Here is an 11278-nt window from a genome sequence, read left to right on the forward strand (position 1 = left end):
TCTCTCTCTAAGGCTGTGGGTGATGAATTCAGGGACTGCAGCAATCCAAAGATCTGGATATGGCAACCTCAGAGCTGGCAGGCTGGAGTGGTGGGCTCTCCATCCTTGAAATGCATCTGCCAGAGCAGGGCCTGGTCCTGTTCTGCTCCAGTTTGGACAATTCTCCTTAACTTATACCATAAAAGCTCAACATGGCTTTGTCCAAGTAGATCCCAGTGTGGTTTAAACACCATCACATTAAAAGATGCAAGTAGTGTCAATTTAATAATTATACTGTATTTCCACAACAGATGTTGACATTTCACTATTGTCCCAGAATTAAATGTCAAGTTATTCCTGCTCAGAACTACCACTGGAATGTTCAGGGATTCCATCTGCAGCTGTGTTTAGAACCTGCCTGCCTGCTAAGCCAGCTTTTCCAAGCAGGTTTTACTTGGGCTGCAGTGAGTTCACGTGTGCACCCGAGAGCTGCCTGGGTTAATTAATTCCCTTTCCACACATTATAACCTAGGGAAGCTGGAGGGGGAGGTTTTCTTTGAAGAAATCGGTAATTTTGCACATTGTGGGACCAACTTTTGGATTTCTGCTGTTGTTGCAGCCTGGAAAACAGAAGCAGCATTCAACAGTGAGCTGAAGGTGGATGTGAATGCTCCAAACCCGACAGACACATGATTAATCTGCAACAATTCATAACCCAAAATCCAGTCCAGAAACATTGGCACAGCTTTTAATTTTGCACTTCTCACTGCTGATGAGAACTCTCTAGCTGTGCCTCTGAAGCACTTTCTGTGCCCTTGGCAGCTATTGAAGCACTTTGCCTTCAATTGAGGGGTCAGGTAAATATCTCCGTGCACCACCGAGCCGATACGGGGGCCACGTGCTCTGCTGAGTGCCTCAAACCATCTCAGCAGGGCAAACTCTTCTTGGCTCAGCTGTGGAATGTTGTTTCTGAGCATCCTGCCCTGCTGCCTGGTTCAGGGGTAAGTGCCTGTCGGGATTCTGAGGTTGAGATGACCCCGAGGTAGTAGAAAGTTTTTTTTTCTGCTAGCCCTGCAAGCAAAGAAGAAGTCAAGACTCGTCAGTTCTGCTTTTCAAGGTTGTTTATTTTTCCTTCCCTATTCCATTCTTTCCCTGACCAGCTGAGATCTGTCCAGCAGGTTGGGTTGCAGCACTCTGTCTGCCCTTGGGGTGGTGTTAACATTTTATACTAAGAACTTTATTTATAATAATTTTCCAATACCTATCACCTATGTTAGACAGTCTGTCTCTACTCTAAACCAATCAAGAAGTGTCACCATCACAGAGAAGATGGAGGACAAGAAGAAGGACAGGACATGCCCAAGTTCTTCCATCTTGCCTCTTGAACTCCCACTCTAAAACTCCAAAATTCTACTTTTTCACCCTGTGACAAATTAACTCTCATTGTACTCAAACTCTTGTGGCTTGCAAATCCTCACACGAAGTTGGTATTTTTTTCCATGGGCTGAAATCAAAAGCACAGGTGTTTTTGGCTCTGTGCCAAGGCCTCTAAGCCCCTTGCCAGGGTCTCAAATCATCCAGGGCAGTCAGAGGAATGTCCTGGGTTCTGACAAGCTCCACTGAGGGATTTGGGGGAGGCAGGAGGGATGGAGTTGGTTTCCTTTGTGCAGCCCCTGATCTGCTCAGCTCCTGGCATCGTGCTGTGACGGAGGAGCTGCCCTGGGTGGCTTCAGGTGGCCCCAGCAGTGGCAAAGCTGGGGATTTAGGGGAACCTGAGATGCAGGCGATGTTAATGCCGAGCTTGACAGCTTTAGCTGCTCTCAGTGTGCACAGCCTGAGCTTTGGCAGCCTAAAAGACAAAGGCATTTTCTGCCAGGGCTGTCAGCTCTGTGAGCCCTGTGCCTCTCTGGGGGGAGAGGGGCAGCAGAGATGTGGCTGGGGGCACTGGTTTGCAGGACATGGGTGGCAGAGGAAGGAGGGTTCTGTTGGAAGGAAGGAAGGAAGGAAGGAAGGAAGGAAGGAAGGAAGGAAGGAAGGAAGGAAGGAAGGAAGGAAGGAAGGAAACCCCCAGGATCTCCCTCTTGTAGCATTTTCAGATTGAATCTGGATGCCTCCAGACCAACACAACTGAGTGAGGGGCCAGGTGCAACAGGAGGCAGTTTTGAAACTGTGCTGACAGGAGAGCAGATAATCCACCCAGAACTTCTGATCTGATAGATTATGGGTTAATGTCTCCTCAAACAAAGGCCTCAGGTGATTGCAAATATTTCCAGGAAAAAGACAGTCTCAGCCAACTGTGCCACGAAATTGCAGCTTGGGCAGCTCACACCAGCCATGATCTGGGCCTCAGGGCCACCTTTTATGTGACAAAACAGAAAATGTCCCTGTGGTTTTTGGGTGGCAGCTTGCAGGGAGTGTGCCATTTTCAGCTCTTTCAGGGATTGTTGAGATTATCAGTCAGAAGCTCAGAGAGTGCCTGTTTCTGGAGAGTCTGAAATCAACAAGGAAGGGTAATAAGAAATAATTTGAGGAGGTTTTATTATTATTACATTTAGTGTAGCGCTGTTTCTTTAATGCTTGATATGTTTTTTCCATGCTAGATAGGTGAGCTTATATTACATAGTAAAAAGCTATTAGTTTTCTCAAAAAATTGTCAATTTTCTTTCCAAATTGCTAAATTAAATTCCCTATTTTATGGGAATGCTCTTTCATTTGTGCAAAATCCTGTGCTCAGACAGTTAGGCCAATCTCATCACGCAAGACCATTAGATGAACTAATTGGATGTGTCTTACTCGTACATTTCTATCAGGAATATCTAATAAATGTGGAAATCCATTTGGAAATGAAGATGGCATCTTCATCTTCTTGGAGCCTCGGAGATTTCTGGTGTTGCAGCTGCAGCCTGAGCACAGCCTGTGGGAATCAGCTGCTTTGTCAAAGCCTTTTTCCGAGGTAGGAACCTGACCATCTTCATGATTCTCACAGGTTGCTAAAGGATGCAGTTTCTCCAGGGTATTTAATTGGTGCTAATGCCAGGAAGACACAGGGGCATCTCTGGCCCTGTCCCTTGGGCTGTCACCGAGGAAGGTGTGAGGGTGACCTCTGTGTGCTCACTGCTGGTCCTCCTCAGGGCACTTATGGATTTATCTCCTCGCTGTCCCAGCAAAGCAGAGTGAAACCATTCCCCCTGTTGGAATGGAGAGGGGTGGGAGCCAGGCAGTGGAACAGCTCCCAAGGCTGTCTGGTCTGGAGGCATCTGAGTGGAGCTTCCACACCCTGAATCCCAGCCCTTCAAAGTTCACCTCTGCTTGCTCTTCCCTCCTGTCAGTGCTTAAGAGGCTGCACAAGACTATCAGTGACTCCTTTCATACTCAACTTTTTATCTTCTAAGGCTCCTGGCTGGATTCAGACAGGTTTGCAGGCAGGGCAGCTTTTAATGGCATTGCTTTGTAGTTTGGAGTTGTCATTTAGTGGCTAGGGGTCCCAAAGGGCCGGGTGCTGCTGGCCCATGTGCAGGGTGTTAGATCTGTCTCACTGGGAGCTCTCTGTGCAGGATTCCTGTCCTGTGAGTGAGGAGAGGTCTCTGTTCCCTTGGCAATGCCTGGTCTGGCACAAGCCCTGCAGAACAGAGTGAACCTTTTATGCATTTGCAAGGTGCTTGGACTGACAGAGGGTGCTTGTATTGGCTCAGTGCTTTGTATCACACAAAAATTAGGGGTTTTGCTCTTAAACTGAATGTGCTTTCCTGCTGAATCAGTCTTGCTTTCCAGGGGAAGCGAAACCAAAGCCACCCACACTCACTTTGTGAGTACTAAATACTGCTGACTGACAGCAATTCTCATTTGTGAGAGAGTTTCTAATAGAGCCAGACCTCTTTTTCCCTAAGATCTTCCTTCTTACTCTTTCCCAGGTCACTAATGGTGAAAAATCCCTAAAGGCTGTGGGTAAGACCTGAATGCTGCTTGCTCCACATTGCCAAAATCAGCAGGACATTTACTGCTGGCCTCAGAGAAGGTGCAGCAAGATAAAGAGGGGCAAGGGGAGGTAAAGTCACTCAGCTCAAGCATGTATTGTTTAAATTATTCACTCTCTTCTAAAACAGACCATTGAATAATACATTGTGGTAATTTTTATTTCTAAGTTCTTGCCCTTAGGCTGAGGTTAAAATGATGTCCTAAAATGCCACTTGCACTCGGGGTCCTCTGGAGATGCCCCCAGGCAGGGCCTTAGTTCCTGCTCTTCTCACCTTTTTCATGGCTCTGGGTCCTGTGTTGGGCAGAGTCAGTTCCAAGTCCTGTCCAGTCAGGTCCCCCACACCTCCAGTACCAGAAGACTGATTTAAACAACCCTAAAGCACTAAAAATAACAAGCTTGGGCATGTTTCTGTTTGCTTTTTTCCATTGCTGGCCAAGCTCTCTGGAGTCACATGTCCACAGCCTTGTTCCTTCTTCATTAATGAGAAGTTTTGACCTAATTGCACTAATCCCTGAGTTTATGGAAAACCTCTGAAGTGCCCTACACAGTCACAACATCGAGCAGTGGATGGAGCACAGTAACTTGCTCTCCCTTGCTTTCCTATCCTGTTCCTGTGACATGCTCACACAGTGATTTCTGGTTTTGGAGAGAATTTCTACTTGAGACACCCATAGTTCAGGTGGGTTTTGCAGTCTTATTTAAAGGACAGGGGCAGTCAGAAGAAAATGCCTCTGCATCACACTTACCTGCTTCTCAATTTCTGCTTCATGTTTAATGGTAATAACATAAACCAAATCCCCGAAGAACTGTTTGAGAGGTCTGACATTTATGCATTGTATGCAGGAATGATTTAGCATTTAAAAACAAAATAAATCTCTCTGTGTAAGGTGGTTCATTATTCTAACTGATTGGAAATGAGACAAATGTGAATGTTTAGTGAGGCTCCTTTTAAAACAAAACTTCCCTTCTGTCGATGAACTGTCCTCCTCCACAGGCAGTGAAAGCTGCCTGAGCGTCCAGCAGGATAATTAGTTATTCCTTGGGAAAAGCCTTCAAATGCACCAGTGTTAAATCTTACTGGGTTATTTTATTAATATTTGGCTTGTGCAAGAAGGATGCAATCTTAATAGCCAGCCCTCTGAGATCTATGAATATCCTCACAGATGCAGGAGAGGATGCTGATTCTGAGAAGTCCAAGGTGTGCTGAGCCCTGAGCCTGGCAGTACCTGGAGGGCTTCTTGGGCAGCTGCTGCTGGCATCACCTCTGGAAGGTTCAGACAAAAAACAGTCAGTGCAGGGTTGTGGTCTCCCAGGGGGATGGGCTGGAGCAGGGACAAAGGACGAGGGAGTTGCTGATGGCAAGGGACAGCCCTGCACACCTTGTGGAGCCCTCACCTCCCAGGCAGAGAAAGGTTCTGGGACACAGCCATGCCCAGCACAGACATTACATCAGTGGTGGGAGACCTGGAGCAGGAAGAGCCCCAAGAGGCCAAGAGAGCTCCTGGGAGCAGGGGGTGTCTGCAGCAGAGGGGCAGCACAGTGCCGTGCCCCATCCTGAGCAGAACGTGCCCCTGGGGAACATCAGGCACTTCTCTTCTGCAGGATGAGGCTCACAAAAACCCCAGGGGCCTGGTGGGTACTTGGAGAAAGTGGCTGTAAAGACAGAAATTCCTTTGGTTTGCAATTTTTTCTCCTTGCTGTGGAGTGCAGTGACCTTTCCTTAATGAGAGAGAAGCCTGAGAGGGAGGGAGGGGGAGGAAGAAGATGCTGTGGAGGAAATGTCAACCAGCAGAGGTGGTGCCTGTCCTGCTGCACCTCAGGAGCCTGCTGGCAGTCCCAGAGCCCCCTGCCTGGGATGGACACTTCACATTCCTTTGTTCCAGGGTCTCCTCCCTTGTCAGGGCTCCGTGCTTGCTGGGGCTGCTCCAAATCCACTCCAGCAAGGACTCCTGATCTGTGTCAGTGAGGGAGAGGAACTCTCTGTCTCTACAATTTATTGAATTATTGGGTATAAAAGCTGACACTGGGTCACCCATTTGCTCTTTTACCCACAAAGTGGTGTTTGAGGAGCAGTCCAACCCTTGTGATGCCTTTGGAATGCCTCATTACCATGCGACTGGAGACAGCTTCTGCACAAGCCCAGCAGAAATAGTCCTCTATTATGTCTCTTCACAGAGTTTTTGCATATAATATTAAACATTAAAATAATTTAATAAGGCATAAATCAGGTTTTACTATAGCGCCACTGCACAGGAAAAAAGCACTCCAGGAATTGCACCTGAATACATCGTGGCCTCCTCTGGAGTGGGAACAATTTATATATTCAATATAACTTCCATTGGTTCAGCTGTAAATCCCATCTCAGAGCTGTGTGCTCTCCTCATTGTGCAGTGGGACTTTGCCAGTGTGTGCATCCCCACAGCTCTTACTTGAGGCTGCCTGGGCTGCAAAGATCCAGTGTGGCTCTGCCCTCTGACCCTGTGCCCCACATCACCTCTGCTCCAGCAGCTCCAGAGCTTGTCTTGTGCTGTTGAGCCTTGCAGGGGAGCGGGAATGCTGCATCTCCCTGGTATCCAGCGTGCCCCCTGTGCCTCCTCTGAAGCTGTCAGGCTGCTCCCCCTGTGTGGAGCAGATCCACAGCTCTGTGATTGTACATCCCAGCTCTCTGTGTGAGTGGGGTTCCTGTGGTGTAGCAGCCCTGGCTGGAAATTGTTGGCAGCACTTTATTTCCATAGGTGGATGCTCTGGGCTGGTCCCTTCTGGGCTGGCTCCTGGCGATGTCTCTTCTGTTGATTAATCACCAGGAGATGATAAATGAAAATATCAGTGTGAGAAATGCCTGCCTTGTGCTCCCAGCAGAGGCAGCAGTGCATGGTGAATAGTTTTCTCCCGTCCCTTCTGTTTGATCCCTCTGCAGAGCTGCCTCTCGAGTGATCCTCGTGTACTCAGGAGCTTTGCCAGTGTTCAGCCCCTCTCACTGGGTGAAGAGAGGGGTGCTGCAGCTTGGGCAATGGTGAGGAGTGCTATGAGAGCCTTCCTCCCTGAAGGCTGCATCCCACCACCCGTGTGCCCTAACTGCAGCACATTGTGTCTCATCCTTTTATGCTCTGTTTTGGGTTCTCCAGAGATGGAGGGTGTGTGGAGGAGCTTTTGAGCCACACCAACAGTGTCTGTGCACTTTTAATTTTACAAGAGATGCAAAATCCTTCATGTGACTGCATGGTTAGCTACACAGCCAGCTGCCCCCTGCAAAACCTGTGCCTCATCCACAGTTAAGAGTTCTTTTGGAAAAGTTTGGATCTGGATGGGATCTTATCCCATGAAATATTCTGCAATTTTTTTGTCCTATAACAGGAGAGAAGACTTATCAAACCCTCTGTAAAAAAAGAGATGTCCAGGACTGGAGCTCAGAGATTTTCCAAGGCTCTGGGAGAGATTTCTGATGTGTGACTGAAACCAGTACATACTTGGAAAAAAGTTCTAGGTCTGAAGTATCTCATTTTGGACAGGAAAAGTGATTTGTCTGTGCATTCTTGATGTACAACCCTATTGGCATCTGCAGTGTCTTTAAGTGATGTATCTCTCTGAAGGCTTCACTGCTTCTGCTGTGTGATCTGCTCCCAACAAACTCCAGAGAGCGAGTGATTTATCAGCCACTGCTTTTTAGGGTGAGGAAAAGGCTAATGCTTTATGGATCTATCAGCATTCCTGTATGGCACACAGAATACAATATCCTGCCAACGTGGGGAGGGATGTCTGCTACCTGGCAATCCATCATTTCTCCCAGTGCCCCATGGCAAATGCGCTTTTCTTTTTTCCATCAGGCTATGTGCAAGTACTGTTATATAGTGAAGAGCTTCTCCCTTCTCCTCCTCCACAAATGGTTATGAAAACATGAAAGTGCAGCTTCTGCAGGGTGCAGAACAAGATGGGAAGGGTCATTTTGAGAGGGAGAAGATGTCACTGCCTGCAGCTCCTGGTTGCAGCAGGACCTATGAGATCTCAAGTGATGCAGCTGTGCTGCAGACAGCACAACAGGAGCACGGCAGGGATGAGAAATCCAGGCCAAACACACCCATGCAGACTGCCAGGTATGTGCCAAAACCACGCAGATGTGTCAACAGATGCTCCAGGATTTTCTTTTCTCCCTTGCCCCACGGTGATTTCCTCTGTTATGGGCATGGCTCGGCTGACCTTGTCCCCATGGAGCTCATCCATCCCATCCACAGAGTAAGTGAAATGTGTTTATAACCTGGTGAGCATCTACTGGGGAGTATGAATCCCTCTCCTACATCTCTCCTTGGTGTTTTAATTGATTCAGGGTTTTCCCAGTGGAGAACTTCATAAGAGCATTTGATAAAATCAGCTACACACGATCCTGCCTCTCATTACTCACAGGCTTGAGGCAGGTAGATGATTAAGTGAATTTTTTACGGTGTGAGCAGTTGTAACAAGGGAAATTATCATCCTGGATATGAGACAATGACTTGGCTCTTACTACATCTGCTGGCAGACAACTAACCCAGTGACTTTGCCTCTGATCTTGGAGCAAGTCTTCTGCTTTCTCCTCCAGGACAAACTGCATTTGCTACCCTCCCATTAAAAGGACAAGCCATATGGATGTGCCTGTGCTCAGGAAAGTAGCTTCAGATGTCCATGGGGCTGATGCTGCAGTTCTGATGGAAGTCAGAGGGTCTGCAATTGTCACCTTGGGAATGCTTCTGCAGACACTGTGGGGGGAGAGCATCCTTTGAGCTTGGGGCTGGAGGTGCCACGGAACATGACAGTATTGTTGGTCTGGGGATGGGATGGGATTCACCCCTTATTTCCTAGACTTTATTACCCCAAGAAAATTCAGTAATGCTAGAGTGAAAACTGGGGAAAATGATTTCCATTAGGAAAATTTTCCAGTTAAAATGTGAGCTCTTTTTCTTCCTGCCAGCAGACTTTGGGTACAGCTCAGAAGAATGACTGTAAGAAAAGGTTGCCACTTGGTTTTGTTACAGGTTTCTAGAACCTTTAACTTGCTTTTGACACATCTCCTTGTTGATAAATATACTTTATTTTCGCAGGGAGTCATTGTCGAGATAATGTCAGATCCCACTGTGAAGCCAGATCCAGTAAAGAGCAGTAATGTTGTTTTCTAATTTGTTTGAAATCCTAAAGCACTCCCTCATCTGAGCAGAGATACCTAAATGGCACCTATTTGGCACTGGGTGTAATTCTTTGCTCTAATGGCATGCTTGACAGTATCTGTGTACTTACCTGGAGCAGCACAAGCCTCCTGTACCTAAATGAAATACACACAGCAGGTTTGAAGATGAGCACAGGAGATGCTTGAATGCCTTTTAGACAACTGTAATTCAGGCCATAAACATAATATAGATTGCAATATTGTATATAAAGGAGTGCTTCAAATACCAGCCTTTGTGTTCTGCAATTCAGTCCAATTGATTCCTGACCTAACACAATGCTGTACCCGAAACTGTTGCATAAACATAACAAATCCATCACCAAATCAATGAAGGAGATGCAGAAGAGGTGTGGCAGCTATCTGGCGTGCTGTGGCTCTCATCGGCCCAGCCTGTGTGCTGGTATTCCATGCAGGGCACCAGGGGAAATGGAAATGGGTAAAGGATGGCTCCTCATCCATATCACCGAGCACACGCCCGCCCTCTGCTCTGCTGAAATCAGGCACAGTTTGCACTGTTCAGCACCTGCACCTCTGGACAAAATGAAATTTCTGGATTTCTCCGAATTCCTACAAAGCAGGACTTTTTGCTGCCTGGTTAATGGGAGTTTTGTCAGTCATGCTTACTAGAAACAATAAAGGGATAATAAATAGTGCAGTCTGTGGACAGCAACAGGCTCCGACAATCCATTAACCAGGGAGACGTGTTGCACATTCCAGCTTATTAGACGCATATCCATAATATATTTTAACAATCTCTCCCTGGCAGGCATTTTCCTAGAACAAATACACAGTTTGGACTTCCATTTTTCACCCCTGTTCAAAGTTTCAGAGTGAAAAAGAGCTGGTAGCGAGCCATTAGCAATAATTTGATCCTGCATTTGCGCTGGAAATTTTAAATAGATTTTTCTTCTGTTCTTGTGCTTGCACTTGCTCTGTCATTGTTTTTCTGTGCATGGTGCAGGCTGGGGGCGAGCAGTGAGGAGACTGCCTGGGCAATCACCACTTTGGCAGCTTTTCATACACGACCCTTGCTGTTTTAAATAGAGCCTTTCCTCACCCCACCTTCTTGCTTCCCACTGCGTACAGCTGCTTGCTGAGTGATGAGCAGCGTGGGCCCCTTCCAGCTGAGGGTGCAAGGGTGTTATTTAGGGTCTTTTTCTGGTGAGATGGAGCTGGAATGTCCTTTCAGCTGCGGGACACAGGATCTGACCAGGCCTGTGAGACCCTGGGGGACCTTCAGCTCAGAGAGCGAGGCATTCCCAAAACCCCATCTGGAAACTGGTGCAGAAATGGTTCTGCTGGAGGAACAAAACCTGCTCTTGCAGAGCTGCCTGTTTCCAGGGTAGCTCCTCTGGTGATTTGTCCTGTGCACACCCAGCAGCACCCCAGACCCGTGGCACCCCTGGGCATTCTGCAGAGGGGGCTATCCAGCCAGGGGGGGCACTCAGCCCCGCTCCGCCCTCACGGCGCAGTTTCCAGGTCAGTTTCCCTCGGTCCCCTCAGCCTTTGGGGAAAGGTCTAGCGCAGTGTGCGGAACTTCGCCCTCCCTGCAGCCCCGGCTGGCAAAGCCTCAAGAGACGCTCTGTCACTCTCGGTGCAGCACTGTGAACTCGTGCCACCCGTGCGAGCCGGGCACCGCGCGTCCCGCACAGGCGGCGAGAGAGGGGACACCGGGAGCAGCGCCCTGAGCGGAGCGAGCCCGCGGCGTGCCGGGGCCGGGGTCGGGGTCAGGGTCAGTGTCCGTGCCGGGATCGGGGTCGGGATCGGTGCCGGGATCGGGGTCAGGGTCGCTGCTGGAATCGGGATCGGTGACGGTGCCGGGATCAGGGTCAGGGTCAGCGTCGGGATCGGTGCCGGGATCGGGGTCGGTGTCGGTGTCGGTGCCGGGATCGGGGTCGGGATCAGGGTCAGGGTCAGGGTCAGGGTCGGTGCCGGGATCGGGGTCGGTGCCGGTGCCGGTGCCGGGGTCGGGATCAGGGTCGCTGTCGGGATCGGGGTCGGGATCAGGGTCAGGGTCAGGGTCGGTGCCGGGATCGGTGCCGGTGTCGCGCGCGCACAGGTGCGGGGCGGGCGTGGCGCGCGGGGGGCGGGGCCGCCCCGCGGGGCCCAATGAGCGGCGGGGCGGTGCC

This window comes from Passer montanus, unplaced genomic scaffold (genome assembly GCF_014805655.1).
Source record: "Passer montanus isolate IOZ18808 unplaced genomic scaffold, ASM1480565v1 scaffold38, whole genome shotgun sequence".
Lineage (NCBI taxonomy): Eukaryota > Metazoa > Chordata > Aves > Passeriformes > Passeridae > Passer > Passer montanus.